Genomic DNA, 15,085 nt, shown 5'->3' with positions numbered 1-15,085 from the left:
AAGTCTCAGCCCATTAACTCTGTTTCAGTCACAGACATTGCCTGATCTGCCCAATCAGCCTATTGAGTCTACTCTAGCATTCAATGACATCATAACTGATCTGATAGTTCCCAACTCCATTTTCCTATCTTTTCCCTTCCTGACTAAAAGTCTGTCTGTCTCAGTCTTGAGTAGGCTTAGTGGCCCTCTGTGGTAAAGATTCTCCATTCCTCCTCAACTCTGTCTTCAATGTGCAACCCCTCATTCTGACAAAAATACCCTCCAATCCATGACTCTCCCACAGTGGACAATAACTTCTCTACAACTACCCTGTCAAGTCTCTTAAGAATCTTATAAATAAGGTCACAGCCTGTTCTTCTAAACTCCAATGGGTACAGGCCCAATCTCCTCAACCTGTCTTCATAAGTAAATCCTTCCATACCTGGCATCAATCCAGTGCATTTTCTCAGGACTGCTTTCAAAGCCCAGAGTACATTTCCTAATTCAAAATGGGACCAAAACTCTTCACAGTATTCTAGGTCTGGTCTGACTAGTGTCTTGTAAGGTTTTGGCAAGACGTCCCAATCTTTCTGGATGTAGGTTTGCTCGCTGAGCTGGAAGATTCATGTTCAGACGTTTCGTCACCATACCAGGTAACATCTTCAGTGAGTTTCCGAAAGAAGCACTGCTGGTGTTTCCTGATTTCTATTTATATGTTTGGTTTCCTTGGGTTGGTGATGTCATTTCCTGTGGTAATGTCATTTCCTATGGTGATGTCATTTCCTGTTCCTTTTCTCAGGGGGTGATAACAGATACATACAGATAAGGAAGGGCACCGTTTCGACTGGGACAATACATCCATCCTAGGACAAGCCAAAAAGAGACACGCACAAGAATTCCTAGAAGCATGGCATTCCAAACGGAACTCTATCAACAAACACATTGACTTGGATTCCATTTACCACCCCCTGAGAAAAAGAACAGGAAATGACATCACCACAGGAAATGACATTACCAACTCACGGAAATCCAAACATATAAATAGAAAGCGGGACACACCAGAGGCTCACTGAAGATGTTACCTAGTATGGTGACACAACGTCTGAAAATGAACCTTCCAGCTCAGCGATCAAACCTCCATCCAGAACCTCAACCTGAGCTACATATCTTCTCAAAGCTCATTCCCTATTTTTACTGGAGGAAGTGAGGACTGCAGATGCTGGAGACCAGAGTCAAAAAGCTGGAAAAGCACAGCAGGTCATTCCTGATGAAGGGCTTATGCCCAAAATGCTGATTCTCCTGCTCCTCGGATGCTGCCTGACCAGCTGTGCTTTTCCAGCACCACATTTTTTGACTCCCTATCTTATACTCCTTTGGAATGAAGGCCAATATTCCATTTGCCTTCCCTATTACCTGCTGAGTTACTAATTCATGCACAAGGACACCACCACCTCCCCCCCCCCAATCCCTCTGTTCCATGACTTTCTGCAGTCTTTCCCCATTTAGATAACATTCGGCTCCTCTGACCTTCCTGCCAAATTGCATGACCTCACATTTTCGCACATTATATTTCATCTGCCAAACTTCTGCCCACTCACTTATTATCCTTCTGTAGATACATCACATGCCTTCTCACATACTTTTGTGGCTATCGATCATTCACCTTCCTCATCATGATGACAGATAAACAAATTTAAATTCAATTAAAAATCGGCTGTCCTAAAGGTAACTATGTAGAATAAAATCTCATCTGGTTCACTCATGTCCTTGTGGCAAGGTAACTGCCATCCCTACCTGGCCTGGCCTATATGTAACTCCAGACACATTCATAGCAATTCAGGATGTGCAATACATCCTGATCCAACTTACAAGACTCTCATCCTGCGAACAGATCTTAAAAAGCAATATTTCCTGAAATTACCCTCAATCGATCCGATTTGAATGCGAAGGTCCCACGGTCTGTGGTCACCCATTGTAGGAAATAGAATCTAGATTAGAGTGGTGCTGGAAAAGCACCACAGGTCAGGCAGCATCCGAGGAGCAGGAGAATCGACGTTTCGGGCAAAAGCCCTTCAAAAGGACTTTCCCGAAATGTCGATTTTCCTGCTCTTCGGCAGCTGCTTGACCTGCTGCGCTTTCCCAGCATCGCTCTAACCTTGACTCTAATCTCCAGCATCTGCAGTGCCCGCCATGTGAAATAGAATCCTCAATCTAAAGAACTTTATGGACTCATAGATATTTGCAGCACAGAAAGAGGCCACTCAGCCCATCATGGCTGCTCCAGAGATCTGACTGCACTAATCCCATCTCCCAGCTCTTGGTCCATAGCCCTGGAGGCTACATCAACACAAATGAATACTTGAATATGGGATCCCCCCACTTTTCGAAAGTTTGCTTTACGCAACTTCGCTTTTACGGGAGACCTACATTCATACCTGTTTTCGGGAATCCGAAGAGGATTTTCGCTTTTATTTAAAAAATGGCGAAATTTTTCCCATTTAAATGAATGCTTTTTCGCTTTACACCGTTTCAGCCTACAAAAGAATTCATAAGAACGTTCTACTTTCAGATGGAGGAGGAAACCTTTACTGCTACAATGTTATTAGAGTTTCTGACTCAACCACCCTTTAAGCAGTGAGTTTCAGACTTCCACGATCCTCTGAGTTTAAAAAGAAACTCCTCAACTTTTCCCTTGAACTTGTACCTCTTATATTACATCTATTCCCCCAGGATATTGACAACTCTACTCATGGATAAACTGCCTTTCTACTCCCCTCATAATCTTACAACTGTTGTAAAGTGTCCTCTCAGTGTTCACCTCTCCCAGGAAAACAACCCCAGCTCATCAAATCAAACCCTCCAGCCTCAGCAATGGTGTAGTGGACAGTGAAGAAGGTTATCTCAGAGAAGAATGAGACCATGGTCAGATGGGCCGATGGGCCGAGGAATGGCAGATGAAATTTAAATCAGATAAATGAGAGGTGCTGCATTTTGGTAGGGCGAATCAGGGCAGGACTTATGCACTTGGTGTTAGGGTCCTGGGGAGTGTTGTCAAACAAGGAGACCTAGGGGTGAAGACAGTTAAAAATCACACAACACCAGGTTATAGTCCAACAGGTTTAATTGGAAGCACACTAGCTTTCGGATTGTCAATCACCTGATGAAGAAGCATCCCTCCGAAAGCTAGTGTGCTTCCAATTAAACCTGTTGGACTATAACCTGGTGTTGTGTGATTTTTAACTGTGTACACCCCAGTCCAACACCGGCATCTCCAAATCATGACTACTAGGGGTGAAGATGGATAGTTCCTTGAAGGTAGAGTCGCAGGTAGACAGGATGGTGAAGAAAGGATTTGGTATGCTTTCCTTTTTTGGTCAGTGCATTGCGCATATGGGTTGGGAGGTCATGTTGCAGAATTCCAGGACTTTGGTCAGGCCACTTTTGGAATACCGCATTCAATCCTGGTCTCCCTGCTATAGGAAAGATGTTGTGAAACTTGAAAGGGTTCAGAAAAATGTTACGTGGTCATTGCCAGGGTTGGAGGGTTTGAGCTACAGGGAGAGGCTGAATAGACAGGGGCTGTTGTCCCAAGAGTGTTGGAGGCTGAGGGGTGACCTTATAGAGGTTTATAAAATCATGAGGGGCATGGATAAGATAAATAGCCAAGGGGTTTCTCCCATGGTAAGGTAGTCCAAAACTCGAGGGCATAGATTTAGGATGAAAGGGGAAAGATATAAAAGAGACCTAAGGGGCAACCTTTTCACACAGAGGGTGGTGCTTGTATGGAATGAGCTGCCAGAGGAAGTGGTGGAGGCTGGTACAAATACTGAATTTAAAAGGCATCTGGACGGTTTTATGAATAGGAAGGGTATAGAGGGATAAGGGCCAGGCGCTGGCAAATGGGACTAGATTAGATTGAGATATCTGTTCGGCATGGATGAGTTGGACCGAAGGGTGTGTTTCCATGCTGTACATCTCTATGACTATGACTCAGAGGTAGGGGTCCTAACACCATTTTACAAGAGCACCCAGCAGAAAGGGTTGGGCTGTGATGGGGGGATTTTTTTCCTTCTCCCTACGTTGGCCATCTCAGCGGCCTCCACTTTGAGTCATTCCACTTATATTTTGATGGTTCATTAGTCCCAGTGAGGTATCGCTGAAGAGTTCACCGTGTTCGCTGATTGGAAAATGGACCCTTTCAGAGAGACCCACTCTCCGTTTCGCTGAAGGCTGTGGCTGGACATGCAACAAGGTGAAGTCTCACTCTGTGGAATCATTCACCCAGTGTCGCCAATGATTCCCTTCAAAGAAAACATTCAGCACAGGCTCGGCATTACGATGGAAGGAAGTGAATGTGAGGGTGTCAGAAACTTCATCAATAACGCTGACTCCAGGAGCTAGGTGGCCACAGCTTGGGATATAATTGATCGGTGCAGATGACAGTGTAACTGCACTCATAACACCTGACTCCTTCATCAACAAAGACTAGTCACAAATCGAGCCGTCCACCAGCGATGCTGCTGGTCTGTTTTTATTGTCATGTCCATGCATCATAAGAGACATAATAAGGTCTCTAGTGCTTGTGTCTTAATCTCCTCCTTTGGTGATAGAAAGGGCCTTAATCACTTTACATACTCTAGGAAGGAGCACGCATTCATTACAGAGCATAAGATCATCAGCTGTCAACTTGCACATTCTGCACCAACCCCCACCCCAGGCCACGAGGATGTTTTCTACAGAAAGTGGTGCCATACATTAACACATTGCATGGAGTATCAGCTTCCCATTTGAGGACAAAGGGTATGAGCCATGGGGTTTGAGATGGAAGGGGGTGGGTCCAGCCCTCAAGGATATAATCTCCAAGTCAATTCCTCCAATGCCATCTTTATTCCTTCCCCTCCCCTCTCCTGCATTTGTTATTGTTGCACTGCCTCCAGTGGTTGGTGCTTGCTAACTGTTCTCTTAGAGTGCACAACGTCAAGTTATATCCAACAGCTGGTGCTTCTAAATAAACCTGTTCGTCTCTAACCTGGGGTTGTGTGAATTTTAACTCTTAATGCGTAACATTGGTAGCTTGTTGGTGGTTTCAGAATTTTAAAAAAAACACACACCTAGGACAATTGCTTGGCCTTTTCAGCCATCTTGAAGAATATGTGATAACTACTTCAGCATGGGGTTGGGGAGATATTGAGCTTTTCTGTAGCCTGTAGCATGTGAGAATGGAGTCAAGCTGTTCATGCAGACCTTAGACCTGTTAAAGTATAAGCTTGAGGCTCATTTGGCAAAGTGGCAGTGTCCCTGCCTTGGAGCCAGGTGATCCAGGTTCAAGTCCCACCTGCCCCAGAGATGCAGTAACATCTGAACAGATTGCTTACACAATATCTTAAAGGGTAAGCTGGGTACTGCTCTGATAAGGGGTTTTGTGCTCAGACCTCTGACAAGTTGTGCCTGTGTGCTCAACTAGACTCATAGAGCTGTACAATGGGGAAGTAAACCCTTCCGTCCAACTCACCTATACTGACCAGATATCCTAAACTAATCTAATCCCATTTGGTCCATGTCCCTCTAAACCCTTCTGATTTATGAACCCATCACTTGACTTTTAAATGTTGCAATTGTACCCACGTCAATCACACCCTCAGGATATCTGCTCCATACACACAGCACCGTCTGCGTGAAAAAGATATCCCTAAGGTCCCTCTTAAATCTTCCCCTTGCACATTAAATCTATGCCCTCTAGTTTTGGACTCCCCTGCCCTGGGGAAAATACCTTGTCTATTCATCCTCCCAATGCCCCTCATGATTTTATAAACCTCTATTAGGCCACCCCTCAGCCTCTGAAGCTCCAGGGAAAACAGCCCCAGCCTATTCAGCCTCTCCCTATAGCTCAAACCCTCTCCAATCCTAGAAACACCCTTGTAAATCTTTTCTGCACCCTTTCAAGTCTAACGGCATCTTTCCTATAGCAGGGAGACCAGAATTAACCACAGCATTCCAAAGGTGGCCTAACCAATGCCGCAACATGACCTCCCAACTCCCAACTAGACAGCAGTGCTACTGTTTTGCAACCCTACCCTTCAACCCAGCCCTAACTTTAAGCGCGCTGTCTGAAGACCATCCTCACCTCCCTCCCCATCACCGTTCCTCCCCCACCCCCAAACACTACCCCCCACTTTGGCAGGGGATCAGGAAATGTTTACAGGTTTGTTCCTGGTTATTTCAGCTGTCTCCTGCTGCTGCTATCATTCCAGGTGCTTTCGGAGCTCTGCTGCACTTTGAACTCTCCCCAGAGCTTGGTTCAGCTTCCCAATCCTTTCCGTCCTTTAAACCCCTTGTGCTGGATCATGCTGCTTTCAGGCAGGGGGCTGGGGAGCGGGATCTCGCTGACTGAACGCATCTGGGGCAATAACGAGAGGCCAAGCAGAGTTTGCCATGTTGCTAGAAGAGGAAGGAGGAGGGCGAGGTTGAAGGGTTTCTCAGCAATAAGATATCACATTTGCAAAGGAAAATTAGACAGCAACTTTCTCTCTTTGGTTTCATGAAAGCAATCGGAACTGAAACCTCCTAATTGCCACACACGCAACTGCAAACTTAAAATTGGGGGTAGGAATAACACTGTCAGTGATGGAAAGGTGATCACATTGACATGTCTGGCTCCTTCCAGGCAGATACTGGAGAGATGACAGCAAAGTCAAGTAACCACAGTCCCAAAGGGGTGCTCTCTCATTAGAGGGAGGTAACTGGTGGTGGTTTAACCTGAGGGTCACCACATCTCAGGTGAGGGGAGAGGTTGAGAATGAGAGTTCACCATGGTAACTTCAGTGAGGGCAAGAATTGAACCCATCCTGTCAATAGCACTGCATTACAAGTCAGCCATCCAGCCAATTGAGCAAGCCAACTCCATAGGGTGCACAGTGGTTAGCACTGCTACCTCACAGTGCCAGGGACCTGGGTTCAATTCCAGCTTTAGGAGATCTGTCTGTGCGGTGTATGCAAATTCTCTTTGCATTTGAGGGGGTTTCCTCCCACAGTCCAAAGATGTGCAGGTCTGGGTGAATTGGCCATGCTAAATTGCCCATAGTGTTCAGGGATGTATCGGTTAGGTGCATTAGTCATGGGTAAATGCAGAGTAATAGGGTAAGGGAATGGGTTTGAGTGGGCTACGCTTCGGTGGGTCGGTGTGGACCTGTTTCCACTTTGTAGGGATTCTGTCAGCTGCTGTATGAGGGGCTGAGGGAGATGTTGCTCCATGAGTAAGCATGCAGACAGCTTCATCTCATTCCCATTTTAGCACAGAGAAGTACTTAGACTGTATGGCACCAGGGCTTCCCTTCAGCAGCTCCTGAAACAGAGGAGGGCATGGATGCTGACAGCTACCATTCAGTCCATTCCAGTACAATCTATGACCCTGGAGCAGACTAACTGGGCTCTGAGAAATAATGTGTGATGCTATCCGTAATGCAGGTTATTTGATGAGTATTTATCTTTCAAAACTCAAGTAATTTTAGTATTTGCAAGGTTTTATTAGAAGTAATCTAAGGTTCAACAATAACAGTAAAGTCTATTCATTTCGGTAGTATTTCCTATTTATCCTATCTGGTAACTTTAACCAGGATTATTAGAACATTTATTAAAATAATAAGAGTATAAGCACAGCCAGTAAGCATTACTTAAAATTCAATCAGTAAAATAATTAAGTTAACCCTATAAAAGTTTCAGGAGGGTGATGTGTGGCAGCTGCAGAATGTGGGAGCTCATGGACACTATCCGAGGTAAACATGTCTGCAGTAAACAAGAGGAACTTCGGCTCTGAAACAATCAGATGGAGGATAAACTGTGCCACAGCAGGGAAGGGGATAGATGCCTGGACATATTGTTCCAGGAGACAATCCCATCCTTTAGAGAAGGGAGATATAATTAGGTCCATGGTCAGGGACAGTAGGGTGTGACTGCAAGTGAGGGATCAAGTTATGGAGATCAAGGAGTTAGAAGCTGAGAATCTTCAATGCTTCGGGTAAAAAATGAGGTCTGCAGATGCTGGAGATGCAGTTGAAAATGTGTTGCTGGTTAAAGCACAGCAGGTTAGGCAGCATCCAAGGAATAGGAAATTCGACGTTTTGGGCATTCCTGATGAAGGGCTTATGCCCGAAACGTCGAATTTCCTATTCCTTGGATGCTGCCTAACCTGCTGTGCTTTAACCAGCAACACATTTTCAACTCAATCTTCAATGCTTGCCATTATCCAAACAGGTTTGAGGTTCTTGCAAATTGCTTGGATGAAAACTATGTAAATGAATGAACTGATCATGACACAATGGTACAGGGAACCAATCGATTACAGGAGAAGCTAATCAGAATGTAATGGGAGTACAGGATAATATTATTGGAGGGATTGACACTGTTTTTCATAAGAGACAGCAAGAGTCCAGAAGGATGTGCTGCCCTAGCCGGTGTTAGGGTTTGAGGTTCCCGCCTCAGGTGACTGTCTGTGTGGAGTTTGCACATTCTCCCAGTGTCTGCGTGGGTTTCCTCCGGGTGCTCCGGTTTCCTCCCACAGTCCAAAGATGTGCAGGTCAGGTGAATTGGCCAAGCCCGTAGTGTTAGGTGAAAGAGTAAATGTAGGGGAATGGGTCTGGGTGGATTGCACTTCGGCGGGTCGGTGTGGACTTGTTGGGCTGAAGGGCCTGTTTCCACGCTGTAAGTAATCTAATCTAATCATATCTGCACACAGTTGGAGAGAAACCTGCAGTGGAACACATGGGTATCGATGACATAGGAAAAATTAGTACCTCAGACTGAGGATCTGTGATCACGATTAGATTACCTACAGCATGGAAACAGGCCCTTTGGCCCAACAAGTCCACACTGATCCTTCAAAGAGTAATCCACCTAGACCCATTCCCCTACGTTTACCCTGAACACTATGGACAAGTTAGCACAGCCAATTTATCTAACCTTGACAGATTTGGGTTGTGGGAGGAAACCAATGCAGACACAGGGAAAACGTGCAAACTCCACACAGATAGTCACCCAAGAAGGGAATCAAACCCAGGTCCCTGGCGCTGTGAGGCAGCTGTGCTAACCACTGAGCCACCATGAATCAAGTTGGGTGGAGTTGTGAAACAGCAAAGGACAGCAAATGTTGCTAGGAAGGCTTATATCAAAACAGTCGTGACAATGTATGACAAGGAATAAGTCAGGAAATTAGAGAAACATTCCACAAGGATAATATAGGGATTATGAGAACTTTAATCTTTTTAGAGACTGGCTAAAGGGACCACCTAGATAAAGGGCTATTCCTGAAGAAGGGCTCATGCCCGAAACGTCGATTCTCCTGCCTGACCTGCTGCATTTTTCCAGCAACACATTTTCAGCAAAGGGCTATTTTAGAAAAGGTGAGTCAAATCCGGTTGTAAATTGGTTGTGATAGATTGGATCTACATTCAGAAGAATGGTGATAGACATGCAATACTTAGCATTAGAAGAATGAATACATGGTTTTATAAAAATGATATTTCTTGAAGGCACAAAAACTCATCAGGAAAGGTAATCCAACATCGCTAACAAACAAGTTCAATATTGTATTAGATTAAAAAGACAACCCCCCCACCACCACCAATGATCACACTCTTGGTGAAATATTATCTCTAGCTCAGCTTGGGTCGTCAAACAATTTTTTATTTTCACCAATGCAGGGTAATTTAAATCAGCAGGCCACAGTGAATAGCCATGAGGATACAATGGGACCTTGATCAGATGGCCAAGGAGTTTAATTTAGATAAATGGGAGGGGTTTCATTTTAGAAAAGCAAATCAGGGCAGTACTTATACATGGTAAGATCAGGGAGAGTATTGCTGAACAAAGAGACCTTGGAGTGCAGGTTCATAGCTCCTTGAACGCGGAGTCACAGCAAGATAGGATAGTGAAGAAGGTGTTTGGTATGCTTTCCTTTATTGGTCAGTGCATTGAGTACAGGAGTTGTGAGGTCATGTTTTGGCTGTACAGGACATTGGTTAGGCCACTTTTGGAATACTGCCTGCATTTCTGGTCTCCCTCCTATGGGAGGGATGTTGTGAATCTTAAAAGCTTTCAGAAAAGATGGACATGGATTTTACCAGGTTGGAGGATTTGAGCTACAGGAAGACTGGGCTATTTTTCCTGAGGGTTAATTGACTGGGCTATTTTTCCTGGAGCATCAGAGGCTGAGGGGGGACTTTATAGAGGTTTATAAAATCATGAGGGGCATGGATAGGGTAAATAGCCAAGATATTTTCCCCAGGAGAGGCGAGTCCAAAACTAGAGGGCTTAGGTTTAAGGTGAAAGGGGAAGCTTTAAAAGGGACCTAAGGAGCAACTTTTTCATGCAGAGCTTGGTACATGTATGGAATGAGCTGCCAGAGGAAGTGGTGGACGCTGGTACAATTACAGTATTTAAAAGGCATCTGGATGGGCTCATGAATAGGAAGGGTTTGGAGGGATATGGGACAAATGCTGGCAAATGGGATTAGAACTATTTAGGATATCTGATCAGCATGGACAAGTTGAACTGAAGGGTCTATTTCCATGCTGTACAGCTCTATGACTCCATGACTCTGTGACAAGACTTAAAAGCAGTAAACCTCAGAACTGGGAGCATTTTAGAACTCAGTAAAAGAGGACCATGAAACTGATAAAGAGACAGAAATTAGAATATGAAAGTAAATGCACGAGAAACATCCAACAGTACAGGCCCCCCAGAAGTTTTCAGCCAGTTGCAGGTAAGGTGAGTCGGTGGTGTGGAAGGTCACTCCCTGGATTTTAACCACACCTCACTCCATGCTATCCCACAGCTGCAAATTTGCTGTCAGTGGGATGTAAAATCAAACCCCATGCCTCTACTTACAAAGCCAAATCCCATGCACATTATTAGATTCAAAGACCTGGACAGAAAGGCTCCTATGTGTCTCAATCCCTTCAGCCCCTTTTAATTTTTTCCACATAGCTTTGACTGTCACTCATTTACCCCACCTCAAATGTTTCTGCTTTGAATTTCATCCCACCAGTTTGTCTATATTTGATTTGATTTGATTTATTGTCAAGTGTACCTCAATACAGTGGAAAGCTTTGTTTGCAAGCAATACAAACAGATAAAACCAAGCGTGGGCATACAGATCTTAAGGTGAAAAAATAAACTTGGACAGAGTAAGGCATGCAGGTCACACTGTACAGCGCTAGGCAAGATCAGATTAACAGGATTATTTGAAGTTAGAGAGTCCATTCAAAAGTCTAATAACAGCTGGGAAGAAACTGCTCCTGAACCTGTTGGTGCATGTGTTCAGACTTCTGTTATGTTCTGCCTGACGGGATAGGTTGTAAGATAACATTACGGGGTGCAATGGGTCTTTGATGGTGTTGGCATCCTTTCTACGGCAACAAGATAGATAAATGGAATCCATGGATGGGAGGTCAGCTTCTGTGATGGTGTGGGCTGTCGTTTCTCACGGTCCTGGGCAGAGCAGTTGCCATACCAGACCATTATGCACTGGACAGTACGCTTTCTGTGGTACATCTGTGGAAGTTGGTCAGGATCGTTACGGACATGCTGAACTTCCTGAGCTGCCTGAGGAAGAAGATGCATTGTTGTGGCTTCTTGACCGTAGCATCTATGTGGGGTGTCCAGGACAGGTTGTTGGTTATTGTCACTCTGAGGAACTTGTAACTCTCCATCCTGTCAGCCTCATTGATACAGATGGGGGGGTGTTCTCTTCATTTCTTTCTGAAGTCAATGATCAGTTTCTTAGTTTTGCCGACGTTCAGAGAGAGATTGTTCTCATTGCACCATAACGTCAAGCCTTCTATCTCTCTTTTGCATTCGGACTCATCGTTGTTTGATATGGATCCTGCCACAGTGGTGCCATCAGCAAACGTATAGATGCCGTTCATTCTGAATTTGGCAACACAGTTGTGGGTGGATATGCAGTATGGTAGGGGGGCTTGGTGGAAGGGGGCTCCAATGTTGAGTGTTATGGTGGAGGAAGCCTCTTGAATTCTTTCACTATCCTCATTCTGAGTACACTGCACTCCTAAGTTTTGTACAAGTCTCACAATTGTGTCTTGTAAAGTCCAAGTCACCAATGTACAATAATAGTGCTATTTTTAATTGGCCTTAAGTCACCAATTAATGGCCAGGTGTTTACAAACCTGGGTCCTCCATTGTCTCAGTGGCATCTGTCCTTCGATTGAAAGATGACATCTACTCTCTGAGCTATGGGTCTTCCTGTGACTGAATAGAGTAATTCTCAACCTTTCTTTCAATATGTGAGGTCCCATGAAGTGTTGGGATCCGGAGTGCTGGTATTTGCTCCCTCCTCCTTTCCTTAGCTTCTGCTGCTTTGCCTCATCATTGATGGGCTGTTACTCCAGGTGGGATTTATCCTGACGGAGAAGCTGTTGCCATTTTGAGCAATTGGTCGGAAATTCCTCCCAGTCATTCATGTCAACGGTACTGCATTTCACAGAGAGCCACATTTGTCTTCTCCTGGAACGCTGAGTATTGAAGAGTTGATGATTTGATTTGATTTGATCTATTGACATGTACATTTATGACGAATACAATGAAAAATGTTGCCTGGAGTGGCCACTTTTCGGTGCCATCACACAAAATAAACCCAAAACATAGAAGATAAAGGCAGAAAAATAGAACAATAAAGTTAATCTTCTAGAATCCTTACTGTGTGGAAATGGGCCATTTGGCCCAACAAGTCCACTATGACCCTCTGAAGGGTAAACCATCCAGATCCAGCCCCCTATCCTAATCTCTACATTTACTCATGACTCATGCACCTAACCTATAAATCGCTGAACACTATGGGCAATTTAACATTGTCAATTCACCTAACCTGCACAGCTTTGGACTGTGGGAGGAGACCTACACAGACTCAGGGAAAATCAGGAAAACTCCACATAGACAGTCACCCAAGACTGGAATTGAACCCATGTCCATGGTGCTGTGAAGCAGCAGTGCTAACCACTGAGTCACTTTAGGTGGAGTTTGGAACAGCTCTGGCTTCTAGCTGAGCCATGGGGCCTGGATTCGGGCTCCTCCACCACAATACCTTAAATCGATGACACTGCCGTGATCACGCTTCACTGTGTGCCGTAGCCACTGCTGGAACAAAGTCATTACTGTCTGGCATCATCTCACCTCCACCAACGTCACTGATACCGTGCGTTCATTATGGACTGATCCTGCGCTGGGCCCAAACCCGTCACCGTGTCCACTGCCAGGCACCCAGGCCTAGCCACAGCCTCTGCTCAGCCTGTGAGTCTAGGCCAGGAGGGATTAATCGTAGGGCCTGCTCCTAATTCAATGGGAGGCTTGGCCTGGGATAGCTGCCACTGACACCAGGCACCTTCTTCTTCATCATTTACTCAGCCTAACTGCTCCCCAGGCCTGCATTGCCATCTTCCTCTGCCATTCCACAAAGGGCCTGGTCTTGCCAATGTCACCGCCTATACTACAAACTGAATGACCCATCTCGCTGCCAGTGCGGGATACACCGTGTGTGAGTTTGCTTTATTTTTAGCTGCATTAGCACTTTCCGTCATTGGAAAGTGTGTTCTCAGCATTGAGTTCAATAAAACTTGAGAATCTGATCGCCTGATGTTTTGCAGACACGAGGAAGAATTGAGAAAGTGTTAAGTCAAAGCGATTTTTTGGATCCCCTCCCTCCCTCAGATCCTGAGAGAACAGGAGCTAATGGGGGACTGTATTTTTGGCCAATCAGACAGAATCCTGCTTTAGCTGGGATTTTGCCCGAATGCACATGGAGGTGTCTTCAGGAATGATATGAATATCTGTTCCTGTCATTAAACAGCTCTGTGCGGTTGTCCAGCAGGTCAGTGACCTTGACAACATGTGTCTGATCATTATACATCATCCTGTACTGTATCCAGATTCATTAGTAACACAGCTGAAAATGTGTTGCTGGTTAAAGCACAGCAGGTTAGGCAGCATCCAAGGAACAGGAAATTCGACGTTTCGAGCATAAGCCCTTCATCAGTAACACACTTGGTGTTGGCCACTGCACGTACAGCTTTTCATTACCTCCTGAGAGTCTGCCTGGGTAATCTCCTGAACGTGGTGAATTCAGGACATGAAAACTTCCATCAAGGTCCTGCCAAGGAAACCTCAATGCCCACTCTCTCTCAAATATTCAACTACATAAAGTACCACATTGCAGCTTCGGTTTTTCTCCAGTTATTCTGTCAGCTACAAAGTGCTTCCCCTTTAAGAGACACTGGTCACCTTTAGGTAATGGGTGGTACAGTGGCTCAGTGGTTAGCACCGCTGCCTACAGCGCCAGCGATCTGGGTTCAATTCCACCTTCAGACCACTATCTGTGCGGAGTTTCTCCAAGTGTCTGCGTGGATTTCCTCCCACAGTCCAAAGATGTGCAGGTTTAGGTGGATTGGCCGTGCTAAATTGCCCCGCAGTGTCCAGGGATGTGTAGGCTAGGTGGGTTAGCCCTGGGGAATGCGGGGATAGATTTAGGGTGCTGGGTCTGAGTGGGATGCTCTTGGACCCAATGGGCTATGTGACCTGCTTCTACACTGTAGAGATTCTATAATCAAAATACCAGGCGTGCTGAGGTCTGGGTTCAAATCCCACCTGCTCCAGAGGTGTGTGATAACACCTCAAAACAGGCTGATTAAGAAAATATCCATAAATCAGCTGATATTTACCCAATTTCACCAAATCCTGCACCGGCTCGGGGTCTATTTGGTTACAGTTTGGTGTTTATGGTTGATTACAGCATGTCTAAGTTCAGGGTAACTTAGCAACAGCATCTGATTGCAGTTCTGTCATTTTACCTCACTCCTGTAACAGGAATAAACTGATGAATTCTGTTTTCCAGCAATTTGGGATTTGTGGCCAATTTTCTGAGAATCATTTGGGGGTTTGGCTGAGGGGACGGCATTGGAGGCTGAGGGAGGTCAGGGTCTAAGGGAGGAGTCAGGGGGGAAAAATCAGGGTATTGTGGGAGGAGGCAGGGTCTGGGGGAGAGGACAGGGTCAGGGAGGGGTCAGATCAGGAGACGGGTCAGGGTCTGGGAGAGGGGTCAGGT

Source organism: Hemiscyllium ocellatum, chromosome 42, assembly GCF_020745735.1.
Source record: "Hemiscyllium ocellatum isolate sHemOce1 chromosome 42, sHemOce1.pat.X.cur, whole genome shotgun sequence".
Taxonomy (NCBI): domain Eukaryota; kingdom Metazoa; phylum Chordata; class Chondrichthyes; order Orectolobiformes; family Hemiscylliidae; genus Hemiscyllium; species Hemiscyllium ocellatum.
Note: the sequence above shows the minus strand (reverse complement) of the source record.